Source organism: Orbicella faveolata, unplaced genomic scaffold (genome assembly GCF_042242905.1).
Source record: "Orbicella faveolata isolate gen_17 unplaced genomic scaffold, um_ofav_v1 contig_34, whole genome shotgun sequence".
Lineage (NCBI taxonomy): Eukaryota > Metazoa > Cnidaria > Anthozoa > Scleractinia > Merulinidae > Orbicella > Orbicella faveolata.
The window spans coordinates 15764921-15782346 of NW_028301563.1; the positions used below are offsets into that span (position 1 = coordinate 15764921).

General features: G+C 40.8%; 1 long non-coding RNA gene and 1 pseudogene across 1 annotated transcript; one reads left to right on the forward strand and one right to left on the reverse strand.

Moving 5' to 3' along the window:
• Positions 1 to 3943: 3943 nt before the first annotated feature.
• LOC149105012 (uncharacterized) lies at positions 3944 to 7227 on the reverse strand. The gene is made up of 2 exons (XR_016201600.1): positions 5241 to 7227; positions 3944 to 4321 (listed from the first exon to the last, which is right to left on the reverse strand). It is a non-coding gene; the product is annotated as an uncharacterized LOC149105012 (long non-coding RNA).
• Positions 7228 to 11372: 4145 nt separating this feature from the next.
• On the forward strand, positions 11373 to 15446 carry LOC110043816 (uncharacterized; annotated as a pseudogene).
• Positions 15447 to 17426: the final 1980 nt, after the last annotated feature.

Sequence of the window (17426 nt, forward strand, 5' to 3'; positions counted from 1 at the left end):
TAGGCGAGTTTTACTTTCTGGCGGTTTGCCTTCCCCTAAAGAGAAACGAAAGGCGGGCGACCCACTGGCCCGACGGCCCGCACTCAAAGCCCTGTAAATTCGACAAAAATGGTCTAATCTCGTCAGAATTGTCTCATGGTAGCCGCCGATAACTCTTCTTCCCATTCGGTTTCTCCCAAGGTTTCAAAGTTTATCTTAACCGCCCGAGAATCGCTGGTTTTTCAGCTCTTGCTTTCCATTTCGGCTCCATTTCGATCCGTAACCGATTATCTTGGGCACGGGATTTGAATTTCTAGCTTAGCGACCTCGCCATCGTGACAAAGTCGCCTCCAACCGTCGAGAGGCACGGGGCATTGGTCAGTTACTCGTTGCCATCTCTCGCTGCAGTTGACAGTGCTTTTAGGCGCTAAATTCAGCTGAACATTGTTTGCTCCTTGTATTTTTGCAGTTAACAGTGCTTTTAGGCGCTAATTTCAGTTATACACCGCGGCACGATGCAGTTTGCATAATCAAAAAATGCCCCGTGCCTCTCGACGGTTGGAGGCGACTTTGTCACGATGGCGAGGTCGCTAAGCTAGAAATTCAAATCCTGTGCCCAAGATAATCGGTTATGGATCGAAATGGAGCCGAAATGGAAAGCAAGAGCTGAAAAACCAGCGATTCTCGAGCGGTTAAGATAAACTTTGAAACCTTGGGAGAAACCGAATGGGAAGAAGAGTTATCGACGGCTACCATGAGACAATTCTGACCAGATTAGACCATTTTTGTGGAATTTACAGAGCTTTGAGAGCGGGCCGTCGGGCCAGTGGGTCGCCCGCCTTTCGTTTCTCTTTAGGGGAAGGCAAACCGCCAGAAAGTAAAACTCGCCTAAATGGCTCTAAACCACCTCCAGGAACCCAGAGACATTAAAACAACGCAATGCAAACATAAGGTAAGCCATTTTATTCAAATTATTTTCTACACGTAGCATTTAGAGTAATTTTCGAAGTATTTTCATACATTGTCTTATAAACGGCCAAAATTGTAACGTAATCGCCAACAGCATAATGTCACGTATTAATCGTATGCAACGTCTGGGCCGCCTGTGACGTGATCAGATCGTGCACCTGGAAACCACAGAAAATTCCCAGTTCCCTCTATAAGATGCGCCCGTAGGGAATCATGGTAGTTGTATTCATCATCTTGGACTGGATATTTGTTTTGATGAATACAACTGCCATGTTTCCCTGCGGGCGCGTCTCTTAGAGGGAACTCAACTATTTGTGTGCCAGCCGGAGTCAAGCAAATAATGTTTTCTCAGTTTACTCTTTTTAAGTCTCGAGGTATATCAAAACACTTAAGGTGGCTCAAAACAGTTTCCAGCACTTAGATTTTGATGGGTCGCTTATAACCATTTTTATCACTTGATACTACAATCATGGTTTCAAATCAAAAAACTGCCCAATCATTGGCGAACACGTTGTTATCTACATTTTCGTGACGCAATAGGTTAATACCATAGCTCTGAACCCTACCTACAGAATTTTTTTAAACTTTGCCAAAAGTTGCGTCTTATCATGGTTATCAAAAGTTGATCAGTATAAAAAAATTTCACCGGGCCGAAATAGAAATGGTAACACGATTCAGATTTTATCCCTGTCTACCGATCTTGCAGTCTGGATTTAACCCTCAGTCTGCATTTTACCACTGGTCAGCAGTCTTCAGTCTGCAGTCTCGTTGTACACTGACCGATCTTGGTTAAAAAGCCCCTCTCCCTCCCCCAAGGGTCCAAAGGGTTGCATCGACCGATCTTTGTCGTATTAAGTAAAATCACTTTAATTATACTAAACATAAGAAAAAACTGACAGATTTGTGCATAGAGTGTGGAAAGTATAGTAACTGAGAGCAAATGAGAGAAATAAGTGTAATATAATTATTGCGAACTTGTTGGTTAACGCAAAGATGCACAGACTCACAAGATATTAGAGCCACTATGAATTCCTGCTGTTAGTCATTCGGTGAAGTCATACATTCAGCTCTCGTTGACATAATTAACCTGAACTCGAGTTCACTTGCGCTCACAAGCGGCCACTCGTGTGTACTTTCCAAAAAGACATGATTGGGCCATACTTCCGAAAGGGTCAGAAATACCTTCAATTTCTAATTTTCCGCCTTGATAAAATGATCATTGATTTCATTACCCCTGCGTGGCTTTGATTTTCGGAGTTTTAACCGAATAATACGTTCCCTTATTCACAGATCCATTCAAATATCAAATATTGTTATGTTTGTTTTGGCTGGATGAGTATGCCACTGGGAAGAGGACTTCCGTATCAAGAAAGCACGGGGTTCCTTGTCGTGCCTCTTAGGGATTAAAAAAGCGCTTTGGTACCTCGTAAGGGTGTTCAGCCTTATTAGGTCCACAGCGGGAGCTCTTTGCGCTACCTTTTAGGGTGTTGAGCCAAAAAAAACATGACAGGAAATAATGACCTCTTTAATGCTATTAAAAAACTGTCAGTTAATGTGTTGTTTTAGAATTGGTACCTCTTAGGGCTGAAAAAAATTCAAGCCACACCCACAAATTAGGACCTTGGTACCTCTTAGGGGTTCTTTTCAAAATTTCTACAGGCACCCCTCTCCTTTTTATATGAGAGTCGACCCCCACCCTCCGGTACACCATTTTGGCATATTTGACAAGTGTCGCGTACTGTCACTCAGGTATTTTTGCTTGAGGTAAACTAGGGGCAGGAAGTGCAATTTTTAAATGTGGAACTTGGTATAGCAGCTATGTGTAAATGTAATTGTTCTTGCACTAAAAGTACTAATTATTATAATTTGGAGAATATAGCAACTGGCTGCCCGTTGGAAATTTTGTACAAGGAATTAACATTTATTTCAATTTATGGCCGCTTACATTTACTGGGAAAAAGAATGAAAGTTTACATTTGAAAAATCAAGCAGTGGTCGTTCAAATCAGAGTGTCCATGTGGAATTATTGAAGGAGTGAGGGTGAGAGGAGAGGGGCACTTTCCAACAGTGGCGGATCTAGGGGAGGGGCCCGGGGATTCCCGGGCACCCCCTTATTTTTGGGAAAAAAGAAATCACAGGAAGAAAAGCTGGCAGAGCAAGCAAAACAAAACTGCCCCCTCTCAATAAGCACAAGGTCCAGGACGCTTCCACCTTAAACCCCAGGTCAGTGTTGCTCAAAACAAAAATGGAGGTGCTTTTCTGAGTTTGAATGACTTAAATCGAGGGCAACCTCAAAATAATGGTTGACTAACTTAAGTTAGAAAACCCTTAGTTGAAAATTAAAATGAAGACAGATTATGAATGACAAATTGTACCATTCATGACATACAGCGCAGGTAAGTTCTAAGAATAACAGGGTGTGTTCATTATTTATGGTTTGAGGAAAGGGGGGTGGTCGGTGTTTTATATGGCTCACCTTTTTAGTATGACACCATAAGAAAAAAAACAAACTTAATAAATAGCCCCTCCAAACTGATGAGCTAAACTTTTATGACTCCCCTCCCCTCCCCCCAAGGCCACCACCTCCTCCTTTTTCACACAAGTAAGAGGACAAATAGATAACATGTTTCTTGTACCTGATCTCCCAGTTACCATGATTATTTAAAACTGCATCCCTCTCACCCAGGAAAGTGATCTGCTAGAGTCTATTATTTCATTACTAGGAGTTGCCTCAGCTGGTTGGTTTTTATCAGTGGTCTTAAAGGTAGATTATTTTCCTCTTTATAACCCTTTATGACCCTGCCCCCCTGCAGCACCCTCCTAACTTTCATGACCACCCTATTCCCATACCTAAAACCTTTCCCCCCCCCAGATATCACCACCCCCCCAAAAAAAACTAAACAAAAATAGAGCACGAACTCTCCCTAGTGTTACATGTAAGTCAAGATATCATCTTACACTTGTCATGTACAAAGAATTAAGGCTCCACAACACCTGGCTGATGTTTTTCTTTATTCTCATCACATGGTGGTATTCTTTGATGTGGTATGAGAAATTAATTAGGTGTTGATCACTCCTGGGAAGAGAAGGTTCATTTTCCTAAGGTCTAAATATTATAACTGGTCAAAGAACAGCTACTGACAGCACAGGTCAACTGCACATTTATCATTCAATGGTGTGTCCAATGTGTGGTTGGGCATTCCACTTGTAACATGCTCCATCAATGTGCAGATAGTTTCTGTAACTTACAATATGATTGTTATATACTGTTTTTGCTGTGTTTGGATTTGACAGTTCTCTTAATAGTGTGCACAAGAGCATCTTGAAGAACTGGACAGGTTCTTGCACAACCTTCCATGCAACATTTGACAGCCTGCAAAGAGATTTTTTAAAAAACAATTGATTAATTGGCTCTCGCTTACATATTGCGATGTTATTTTTGGGTCTTTTGAGGAGGAGATGGATCTATCTAATTATATAGTAATTTTAGGAAAATCGTTCTTGTGGACTTGTCAATGTAGAGAAACCTTACCGGTGCCTTCCTTGAGCCACTTCATAAGAATTTTGGTAATTAAATATGAAACTGAAAAACACATACATTTCAAATCGAATAAAACAAATTTGTTTCAAGAAAAATGGAAGATTTTTGAGGAAACAATTTTAACTAATAATTAAAGTCGGACAACACTATTGTCGAGGAGAATGGTTAAGTTAAATAAATATGTAGATAAGAATTGGCAACATCTTTTTTCTTAATTAATTCAATAAGGTGTCATTATTAATTCTGTAAACCAAACTTTATTCATTCTTTTGTAACTTAATTGTTGAAAAAAGAATTGTAATCGTTGTAGTTGTAGAAATAAATGAATGAAAGCAAAAATAATAATAACAAGAAGATCTGTTAGATCTTATAACCGCGCTTTTAAAATTTAACTGTTTTCTTAGCACTACAGTCGCATCGCAGTGTACATTCCAAAGCAATCCTTGATGATTCATTGATTACTGTAGACACCACATTACTTGATCAACACAAACTGTATTATTGCACCATCAGTCGTAACCGGTGTGAAATCTCCGATGACGTAATAGTCTTAATCTGGAACTTTCTTCCGGATACGTATGGGCATGAAGATACGAACACTATTAACAACAGCTTTCTTTCTTAAAAAGTCACGATTAAATTAAATTGTTTTTTCCCTTGAGTAAAGGGCTAGCAAAGAAGTCACACAAGTCACATAATTCAAGAATTGCGTTATCCACGGCTATCTTTAGTACGGTGGTTATTTCCCTACCAATGACATAATCCTTGCACGTTCTGACAAGTTCGTTGCTTGGCTTGCAAATGTTTAATTTTCCTTCCGATCTATGAACTCGCTGCCATGAAACCGCCAAAGAATTTACTTCATTTGCCTAAAACCACAAGAAATACTCGCAAAATTACAAATAAATTAATGAACGTCGCTTCTGGCGAAATAAACTTGCAAAATAAACACGATCTTATTTGTCACGTAGCGAAAGTGAAAGCTGCAACGTCAACGCATTCCATGGCTGACGTAATACCTTTTTTTAGCGTGTTTATTATTCCCTTTAAATCCAACGCTTTGATAAAACGAAAAGAAAATATATTTTTTCCACAAAAAAGAAAAAAATATCCGTAGAATTGTCCGTCTATTTATGTTTTAACAGCTTCTGCCGCGAAAACATCACACGTTGCGTGACTCAAACTTTGGCCGAGCGGAGGTCTGCGTCTGGTCACCGACAAAAAAAAAAAAATAATAAACCCCGGGTAAACCTAGAACCGCGCTCGGCCCATGGCCGCGCGGTTAATAATAATAATAATAATAATAATAATAATAATTATTATTATTATTATTATTATTATTATTATTATTTGGCTTATGTTGCAACTAGCAGTATTTCTTGTTATCTAAACCTTTCACTTGTAAATTGTGTTTAGAACTATAAACTGGCAAATGCTGTGTGTCGGTAGTCTTAACAATAAAGGTCAGTTTCAGTGCATTACTGAAAGAAGCCTAATGCCTCATGGAGTCTGTGCCAAACTTCAGTCTCCAAAACCTGAAGCAACTTTCACTGTGGCATTCACTGAACAAATTATGGTGCTGTGGTCCTGGAAGCTGATAAAAATGATGGCAAATGACATGACAGAATTGAGAGAGCACCTGCTGAAATTGCAAAATGACAAGGCTCGAAATTCAGGTGGAGCACATGAATGCCCCCCACCCCGGCCCCAGTGCATTGTTTGAAAATGAGGGTAAATTACAGCGTATTTGGATACCTAGATATGTGTAAATATGAAATCCATTTTTTTTTTCTATGAAGGATGCATTTATATATTTGGCCTATGTCCCAATTGCTTAACCATATATACCAAGCCATGGAAACCTTTAGCTCCAAAATATGAGGTTTTGTTAGACAAGTTAAACATGAGTGCATTTCAAACCCATATTCTTGGTATTCATTTTTTCTGGTTATATGCATGTAAGAAAAAATCTACAACACCTGATTCAAAGTTGGCCAAAAACCTGCCGACTGTGTGTCCCCTTATGATATAAAAGAACCACTTGACTAAATATCAAATAACTGTAAATGTTTTTTTTTTTTTTTTGTCATGGTTGGGTAATATACAAATATGGTATTAATGGGGAGTTTTAGGTTTTAATTGTTGCAAAAAAAAATAGATGCAGCCACCAAAATGTAGTGTCCATTAACCCCCTTGTGGTGTCCGTACCTCCTGTGCCTTCAAGTGCAATTTAAGACACAAACATTTTTTTATCTCAAAAAAGGTTTAAAATATCTTACTCTGACATTTCCATTAAGATTCTGCAATTTCAGTTACTGGATACCCATCAAGTGCCAAGCCTGGTCACCAAACTCTGTCAGCTTCACAATTGGAGTCAGCAGGGCAGACGTAAAAATGATAAAAAAAAGAATATTATGGTTTGCTGATTCATTTTCCACATTTTTAGTGTCCATACCACCAGAAATTGACTGGACGTATATCTGAAACCAGACCGCGCAAATGCCCCAAGATACTTTACAGAAGTAACGAAGAGATGTTGTACTTGCAAGCCATGCATGAAAAACAAACTAAGATATTGCAAGGTTGATTTTTTGACCTAAGTGATCCCTACATGTACTTTGCCACCCTGATTGTGTTTTAGCTGAGATGATGACCTCGCTCGCCGTAAGGGAATTTCTCAGGACTGTCAAACTAGGAAAACTGCCTGTCAATTAGTTAGCTGGCTGAATGTCCTCAGTACTATTGCTTGCAGTGCGCACCTCTCTCCAGGACTGCCACCCTGTTTTGGACCTCTCCATTTCTACTGTGCGCCGCCAGGTTGTTTTTGGCCGGCCTCTCTTTCTCTTTCCCTCTGGGGTCCATGTCAGGGCTGTAACACAGTCATTGTCAGGTTGTTGTCTGAGGATGTGTCCAATGAATCGCCATCTCCTTCTTCTTACCTCTTCACACAACCTCTCCACGTTAACCCTTTCCAGTAGCTCTCTATTACTAATCCTATCTTGTCATTTAATCTTCATTATCCTTCTCAGGCATCGGTTCTTAAGATGTTTTGTTTTTACCTAATTTAAAAGTGAAAAAAACAGCGGCCTCCGAAAGAGCAAAAGTTTACGCAACTCAGTTATCATTAGTGCAAGCAAAATATTGCCAACTGATGGTAGATTTTCTTCGGATTTCTTTTCGTTGCCTGTGGAAAGCGGAGATGATCGTTCACAACACGTTCAACATTAAGCTTATTTCGCACACGTCTGTAACACGCATCCAGTTTTTGTGCTTCCTATTTTTCAAGTTCCTATGCCTTTCTGTTTGCCTTAAAAAAAGCGTGAGCAGTGCTAAGTTTTGAGTTGTTTTTCGCTCGGTAGTTTTCACTGCGTGAAATGAGTAATTTTGTGGTATTTACGTGGCCATGAAATTCTTCGACACTCGGCGAGTCCGAGATCAGAACGTGATGCGTCAAGAAACGTGACATGTCGGAGAGTGCCACGTTCCTCATACGTATATTGCGGCATGTCAGGAAAAATCATGGCCTGGGTACGTCATGTGCGACGTATCAAGGGAAGCCAGGACTCTGATACTTAACGGCACGCGGTTTTAGTTTAATCAGCCAAATTAATTGACGGAACTTATTTCTCTTTACGCGGAAACTAAAAGTTTCGGACGTGCGTTTCGTTTGTTCGTTTCAGAATGTTCAAATATATATAAACAACAAAAACAACAGCAGCAATATCAGAATGCTAAATAGCATTTTTTTTATCACGTCCGACTACTATTTTATATTCTAGTATTTAAAATCTACTTATCGCAGGGCTCTTTTAGAATACTACCCTGGCTATTGAATGTAAAACCCTTGTTTAAATAAAGTGCTAAAAAAAACCGCAGGGGAACATCCCTTCTCACCGACCTACGTGGTGGCGCAACTCACCAGTTTCGCAAAGCTTGAGAGCGGAATGCCCTAAGATCGATTGCATGGGAGATCGATTGCACTGGGACGCCAAACCCATTTAACGCTGCCGCGTATTTGATGCAAACCATGGAACTCTCATAGGAGGCATCTGGCCGATCTTAAGCTTGAAAAGATTGAATGTTGCAAAATCTATTTATTTAGACGGACTAGTGGTTTTCCATCATTGTGGTTACCGCTGTTAGTCTGAAAGCATCAGCGCATGCGTAATTATGGAGAGTGCCTTCAACGAAATTCACCAACCAATATTTCTTCCAGTCGGGTTGTCAGTAAGATTTCTAAACACAAATCAAATAAATGATTTTCGATTTATTATTATTTTTTTTTTTGCGTTACAGTGAAAACGCCCTATAAACATTTTATCCGTCTTGGAATTGTTACGTGAATAACATCCGGAGGTCTGTGAGCGATTAGACTTTTTATTCTTTGCCGAAAGAGGCGAATCATTCAGACAAGTTCATTATACGTCGTAAGTTATAACGGTCTGCTGAGCATCAGAGTTGTTAATATTTAAATCAAGTTACCCGTGACGCGGCCAATTAAGTCAGATATAAAGAGTGGGGCCTTTGAAAAACGTCCTCGAGTGGTGTCAGTGATAAAGACTGGCTTAAAATGTCGATCTGGTCTAGCTCCGGCTTTGCAGTGCTTCCATAATCAAAGGAAGTGCTAACATGAAATCTCTTGGGCGAGAGAATAATGCAGCAAAGTGAAACAATCGGCAAATTTGTCGCTTGTTGAGCATAACTGAATTTTGGTCCAGTATGAATATAAAGAGCTTAAGGGGACAGCACACTTCTATTTAGTCTTAATTACCTGGCAGCTTTCTTCGAAGGTCCGCAAATATTTTACAGTATTTCCTTCATCTTGTAGCTGTTGTACATTCCAATCAGAAAATTTAAGAGGGATGAAAGGGGGGAATAATTCTTTTTCCAGTTTAAAGCCACACTAAATTTCCAACAGTGAAACCAAAGAACAGTGGTGATATCATCGATAGCCGCAATGGTGACCCCTACCAGCCGCCCCAGTGTAACGATTTACACACAACAAATTGTACCCGTAATACCTCCCGCGGGGAAAATTTGTCGTTACTTCGCTTTTTACGATCGTTCAAATTTCCCGCTCGAGAAATTTTGAAAGTCCCTTGAGTATTTTTAAGCTGCTGCCGCCATTGTTAAAAATTGGCCATTTTAGGTTAATTTTGGGCTGTATAACAAAGCCTTTTGTTAGCAAAATGGACCTGCTTTTCTTGATACGCTGTTGCACTTTCTCTTCCAGTCAATCGAAAAATATATATGTAAAAATAAACGTTATGGCAGTTACACGTAACTGAGATTGCGATGTAGAAATAATATTTTGGGGCAGTTTGTAATGCACTAATCAATAAAAGTGTGCCGGTAGTAAAAGGGTAGATGCATGGCCTTAGGGAAACTGGAAACGTTATTTTCGATGAGGCTTGCTACTACCCTAATGGGTGGAGATGAACTTGTTAGCAACATGGTAGAAGCCCTTTGTAAGCTAGTAGCCTTCTCCCTGGTGAGTTACACTCTCATTTTTACCGAGTTATTACAAAGCCCAGAATAGTAAGGACCTGTGTGGGTATGAAAGTGGACCTCTCGGAAGCTTAGTAACGAACCTAGGAGCACATGACAACCCCTTGGGAAAGCAAGTAAATTCATATAAATTTCCTTCCGAGATAAAACGTAAACACTTTCGATCTAAAGAGCTAATCGGGGTGGAGTAATAGGCGTCCTCCATGTCAATAGAGGCCATGAAACAATTTTTGTTCATGAGTTTAGTTACGGTGTATGGTGAGTCCATTTTGAACTGATGGTGGCTGACTGACTCATTAATTGAACCTTTTAAGATTAAGTGTACGTCGATGACACCCATCCTTCTGCGGATAGAGAAACATACAAAACAAAATGTGCCCAGGCATGGGTGCAACCTAGGTGATAACACCTTTCTCAAGCAATTTATGCACTTCCTGGTAAACAATGTTGTATCCATGCTCTGAAAAGGTTTTGGTTAGGCTGTCTGGTTAGGACGTCTGTTTAGGACAGGGTTAGCAGTACATTCAATATTTGTTGCCAAAACGTCCGCTAGGAGTACTAGTACGCGTCCTCCAAGCTGAAAATCAACAGCCACCTGTCCAGCCTCAATTGTGTTTCATTAGTGTTGCTAGTAATTCAATACGTTTGGCAGGAAACTTTCAAAAACACCTACCGTGTTCTTTATTTGCAGCAATTGTTCCATTATTTCGTGTTGGTGTTTGGTGGCTTTTTTCCTTTTGTAGGGCCGGTTTTGGCCTTTCCACAAAAACAAAATGTGGGTGGGGTAGGATAGTGTTGTTTGTGGATCAGACTAATTATTTTCTTTAACCACACATTAGAAATATATAGGTTGCCAAGACTGTATGGATGCTTTAAGAAACTTAATGAAATATGATTAAATCTGTAATCTCAACCCAAACTCCAGATAAAGAGGGGCAGCCCCTCATCGCCTTGTCATTGCCATGGATCGTTAAATGATGTCAGCAAAATGTTTGTATCCTAACGTGCATTAAGATAATTCCTACAGAAATGTACAAAACTTTGTTACGTTGCATTATCTTACAACATAGGTCTGGGCATTCCTCCCCTTCTCCCCTCCTCAAGGTCGAGTCTGGCCCTTTAAATGACAATCCTTCTAAGGTATGGTTACCATTCTAACAAAACCAAGAAAGGTATATAATCGATTGTTATTCAAGGTTCTAATTATTGATGAGTATAACTAGGATTGTAATCGGCGCATTGATGATTGACTGCGGTTTAAACTCTGGTCATAATTTTATTATCTTTTAAGATTTTTACAGGATTCTTGTTGCTTAATTATTTAGATTCAGCAAGGGTAAACCACTGTCGTAACCATCGGGTCAAAACATCTGAAATGGCAGCTGCTGTACCTTCACCTTTGGCCAGCAGTGCAGACAAGACAAATGGAGCCAAGCTTAGCAGACGTCTCATTGATGGCGGGACAACAGTCCTGAAGAACGTTTTTGATAGTTATCATCCTCCCGCAAACCTGGATGCTGATCTCAACGTGCAATATAAAACTCTACTCCGTCTCTTTCGTCGACGAATCCTCAATAAACTTCAGTGGGCCAAATTGTTCCCTCCTGGTGGAGCTAAGCCAAACTCCGCTTCTTTTGACATCACACCTCTATTCCTGCTTCTGACCAATATTTGTGGACTATCCCCTCCCCTATCAGGTTGGCACACTAAGCCATCTCCAAGTGACACCTCCCTTGAGGCAAACCTTGCACGCATTAAGTTTTTCCGCAATGAATTGTATGGTCATGTGTCTTCCACTGGGGTTGATACACCAACTTTCAATGCTTTGTGGCAGGAAATTAGTGCTGTTCTTGTTACTCTTGGGCTGGATCAGGCAGAAATTGATAGATTACAGGCCGAGCGCTTTGGAGAGGACGATTACCTTGACGCGCTAACTGACTGGGCTGATAGTGAACAAGAAATAAAGTCAGAGCTGAAAGAGATGAAACGAGATGTTAAGAAAATACTTCAAACGCAGCTGGAAGATCGCAAAACTCAACACGAAAGTAATTCCAGGTTGGAGCAAGTGCATGAGATTGTGAACAAGACCCATCAAGCCATAAATGAAGCCCGTCAGACCCAATTCACTTCATGATAATCTCTCAAAACTGGATAAAATCCATGAGATCGAAAACGAAACCCATGACACTACCAAAGAAGTACGTCAGACCCAACTAGAAGGCCACAAAACACTTCAGGATGGCGTTTCCAAATTAGAGGGAATATCACAGACCCAAACCAAAACGCAGCGAGCTGTAGAAGAAGTACACGAAACTCTAGAAGCAGGTCTCCGAGAAGTAAAACAGGAGGTAGAGAACTTGAAAAAGAAGCGTACAATGGACGGAGCAGATGAATTGCTACGAAACCTCGCTAAGTCCGAGTTCAAAGGAGACATTGAATACCATGCAAAGAGATTCCAGGAAGGAACCCGTGAATGGATCTTCAAAAGAACTGACGACTGGCTAGATGACCGATTTTCCCCAAACCGGGTGATGGTAATAAGTGGAAGTGCAGGGATGGGAAAATTATCTCTGCGGTCACATGCAAACGAATGCAAGAGGCCGATACACTTGCAGGAAGCCACTTTTGTCAGCATAACAATGTGCGTTACAGGAAACCTCAGCTAATGCTTCAGTCCTTGGCCTGTCATCTCAGTCTCACTCTACCAGAGTATAAGAAATCTCTTGTGGAACAGCTATCAAGAAATCTGGGGCCGGTAGAACTCAACTACATGGGCGTGGAAGAGCTATTCGCGTTACTTTTCAAAGAACCACTTAACGCTGTAAAAGACCCGGGAAGAAATATCCTAATGGCGATAGATGGACTGGACGAGAGTGAGTATCAAGGACGTAATGAGCTTCTCGATGTGATTGCAAATCAGTTCTCCAAGCTTCCTCAATGGATTCGATTTTTTGTGACAACCCGATCAGAAATTAACATCGCAGATAACCTTAAACATTTGCAACCCATACATCTTGATGAAAATCAGGAAGTGAACTTGAGAGACATAAGGCTATTCTTTGAAATGCAACTAAGCCGTAAAATTGAAGAAGGACACAAAGATGTTCTCTTGAGAAAACTGGTTGAAAAGTCTAATGTGCCGTATATCAAGTACTTAAACAAAGAAGAACAGAATGGAGCAGTTCAAGCCCGATTTTACTGTTCAGATACGGTGGCATGTTTTGATGTTTCACCTGAAATGGATTACATGGTGTGCGAATGTCGTGATAGAACGATCCATATGTGGTCTCTTGAGACTGGCAACAAAGAATGGGTTCGACCCTCGTTGATAGAGAGAACTTATGAATTTGTTTATCCAGATTATATATTTGGTGATGGAGGTGCGTATCGCAAGATTAACTTTGATTGTTTGACTTTTTACAGTTCTGTCGTTTTTCATCCTAGTGGAAAATCTGTCCTACCGGGTACCCTTAGAAGTGTCTACACTCTGAAAGGAGAGTGTAATGACTTATTTCCTAACAGTAACTGCACATTTTCGCATTGTGCTTTTGCTAGCGACAAAAGAATCATTTTAACAGACTGTTTTGATGATCCCAGGAAAGTAGTTTTGTGGAGTATGGAAAATGGTCAAGAGTTAAGGATCATACCTTGGAATGATGTTATTTCCTCTTTTGCGATTTCCCAAGATGGGTCACAAATCGCTTTTGCGGACGTGACTGGCTCTATCTACCGTGTTGATGTGAACAAGTGGCTTGGGGAGTGTATGTTCAGGTGCAAAAATGCGGTTTGTGGCTTGATGCACTTCACCCCAGACAATCAGGACCTTGTTTGTGGCTACCTGCGTTATGGAACAGAAGACCTCGGACATCTTAATTATGCTTGGGTGCCTAACGGTAAACCACTTTTTATCGTTTCTAGCCGTCCACAATTACTCCAAACAGGCGGAATGGACTTCGTCTTGTGGCCCATTGAATCAAGGACACTGGTGAGAAACGACTTTTTCGAAGAGGGTTTTCTCGCGGACTGGGTAAACAATGTCCGCAGTGTTTTTCCATCCTTAAACACTGGATTCTACGAGCAGCTTTCTAACGAAACAGAATTAGTCGGTGGCCCATCTTTTGATTACGTCGCCTCAGTTGATGTTGACTCGCTCAATGAAGTGAATTCTGCTTCCACCAGACAAGTGGTCGAAGAAGTTGTATTTTCATCTGAAGGAGATACCATTTATTCCATTAGTTTAAATAAAGAGGAAGGAAGTTCCAGTGCGTTAGTAGTGACCGTATTTCGAATGTCAAGCCAAGAAACCGTGTTGAAAAACGTTTTCACCTGCCCATCGCTGTCTCTTGTTCCCATGAAGGATGGTGTTCTACTATGTTTGAAATATCGAGTACCAGAGCTGTGGAATTTTGAGCTGACCGAATGTATCCGACCAATTCCCAGACTAACGGGCACTGGAAAGCCTGTTCGTTTATCAGATGAGCTGATAGCCTGCGAATGGCAGTGTCGTACATTAACGGAAGAAGAATTATCGGATTTTGGTTTTTTGTCAAAGGCAGAGAATTTCATGGAGCTACATGAAGAAGATGAACCCGTGGAGCAGGATGAGGCTCTAAATTTTGAAAAGTCCGCAGATGAAGAAGATCCTTCATTGTTAGACTATCCATCAGTGCCTAACTTTTCTGTAGACTTGAGAGATATTTCGTTTTTACCTCCTGTTATCCATCTGATGACGCATGAACTTTTTGAAATGCTTGTTGTGGACATCGTCAATGTTGCCAGTGGAGAGCGTGTTACGTCTATCAAGGCAAGGGTTTCCCGTTACGACCGTGTACTGTCTATTTCATGTAATAGACAGGACCAGCTGCTAGTCTGTACCAGTGAGGAAATAGACGATGATTTTTTTGGAATTGAGACCGAACAATTAACAGTTAGTTTAAGAAACAACAACTCACTCAAGCCTGTATGGAAAAGAAGCACGAGGCGGTTCGGCTCGTTTTCTTTCACGCCATTTTTTCTGTTCTCCCCTGAAGAAGAGTTTGTGGTGACGTGGAATTCCCTCAATTCAGGCTATGGAGTACTTATTCTTGATGCAAAAACCGGAGAAACACTCCACACCCTGCTCAGAGGCCAAGGTAACCTCGTTGACTGTAAGTTTGTTGTTAGCGGTGAGTCTCTGGTCTGCTGCAGTGAAGACAACTTCCTTCGGTGGTTCAACATCAGATCTGGTGATCTACTCAGTGTGCTAGACATTGAAGAGCGACCCCACTGTTTAGGAGCCTGTTTGGACAAGCCTCTTGTCGCCATTGGCTTATGGGGCGCCAGATTGAAATTCGTACAGGTCAAGTTGTCAGGTGTCCAGGAAGGGAAGAAAGGTGAGAATTAATGGTTTAATTCCATTGTTCTAAGTGATTTCCTTCAGCTAGCTGCATCATGCATGGCTGTTCAATAGCTAGTGTGCTGTCATTAATAGCAATAGTACACGGAAGTCCAGTAAAAAAAGGAACCTTTGACGCCATCCTTGTGCAGCATCTACATAGACACCGAAAAAACGTGTTAATTTTGAATTGAAGTCATCACCTCCGTCCGTGAGATTTTGTTTTTCCTGCTTTGTCTACTATTTAATGTTCATCTTGTGTCCCGTCTTATCTATATGTGACTTGCGCTAGTTGTAACTGTTTCCTTTCCTTCACGTAAGTATCCCAGGCAGGTACAATTTACGGCCTATTTTGCTTCATAAGAGGATTGGAAATAAAATTTTTCTCTTCATGAATTTGATTGAAATTTTGCTTTTTACCATTATGAAGTAAACCCAAATATCCAACATGTGAATACAACTAAAGCACTTCTTAGAGATCGCAAAGAAGTACCTCGGAAGACTGCTAATTTGGTTTAAACTTAGAATCCCAGGCAGCTTGCGAGAAAGGTGTAGGTCTTACCCTCCCACTTCAGTCTGTCATTTAATCCTGTTTAATTTTGTCCTCGCTTTTCAGCTGTGCTTCCGTCAATATACATGTAAGTTTTGTTACAGCACTCCTTGGAACAGAAATTAGACAGCGTAACCGGGCCCAAAAAAATATTTTTGAACGCGGGCAATCGAAGTATTCGGCAGCAATTTTCAAGAGTTTAGCAGCTTGGGTACTACTCGCAGTCACTACATGCATCTATCATTTGCAGGCTCCCGTCGCAAACAGAAGTGAAGTACACCTCGCTGCTATTCTCGATACAGTCAGTTACTGGAAGGTTTGAAAACAGATTTCAGGGCAGCATAGCCACGGAGTCTACCACAGATGATCAGTTTTGATTCAAGTTGAGTACTAGCAACTCTGAACATACAGGACATGCTGTTGTACAATTCAGATGGGCATATTTAAAGGAACTTTATAAGGGAAATAATTTAACATTAAACACTGTTTATGTCCATATCTAGGAGGTAAGCTATGTTAGGATATAGTCTAGTAGGTGTATTCAGCCCTAGAAACACGACTTCGCTATATAATGAGCACCCGAATATAACGAACAACCTTGTTTTCTCAGTCATGTCTGATTTCTGAAGACATGGACTTGATTTAGTGTTGTTGTATTTATATTAATGGTTCTCAGTCCAATTACAACGAACGCATTTGGTAGTGACAGAGTATCTTTACTGGTTTGATATGCATTGGGATCGTGAGAACTAACATATTATTGACTTGAACTGAATCAATCCAGGAAGGATTCTCATTAGACTAAGCAGCGATACAGTTTGTGCGTTGGATACCGAGAACTTCTTCTTTTTATTGACACTACCTAGGCATAGTACGCATCAATATCAGGATGGACACCACGACTAGGTGATTGTGTATTGCAGCTGAAACCGAGAATGTAAACCTCTCTGGAGTAATGTGAGCAACTTTTACTCTGAACACTGAAGTCATTTTCACTGTAAAGCATTTTAGGACGTTTGTTTACCTTTTGTAATCCACTCCAATTACAGTAAACTGCGAGCAGTCTCTCTTTTCAGTCTTTTGCTCGGGCATCCGTGGGGAAGAACGCAAAACAAAAGAGCGTGCGAGCGTGACTTCTAGCGTGACATGCGAGCGGCTAACGGCGAAGCTGCCACTAGCGCGGGCGTTGGACTTGAGGCTCGCGGCTTTGCATGTCACGCTCGCACGCTCACAACCGCTGGTTAATGTTGCGTTCTTCCTCACGGATTCTTGAGCAAAAGAGAGACTGCTCGCAGTCTATAGGTACAGTATCGCGGTATTTATTATTGCAATAGCAACGGTAACTATATAGGATATTTGTCACATCAATTCCATCCACAGTAGTTTTCTAAGTCCACTTCCAATAAGAGTGTATTCGAAAAAAACCTTGACTTACCGTGGAAGTAAATGCTGTTCTTTTCAGGTTCTCTATATCTTAACTAAGTTATCACTTCTAGCAATGCAGG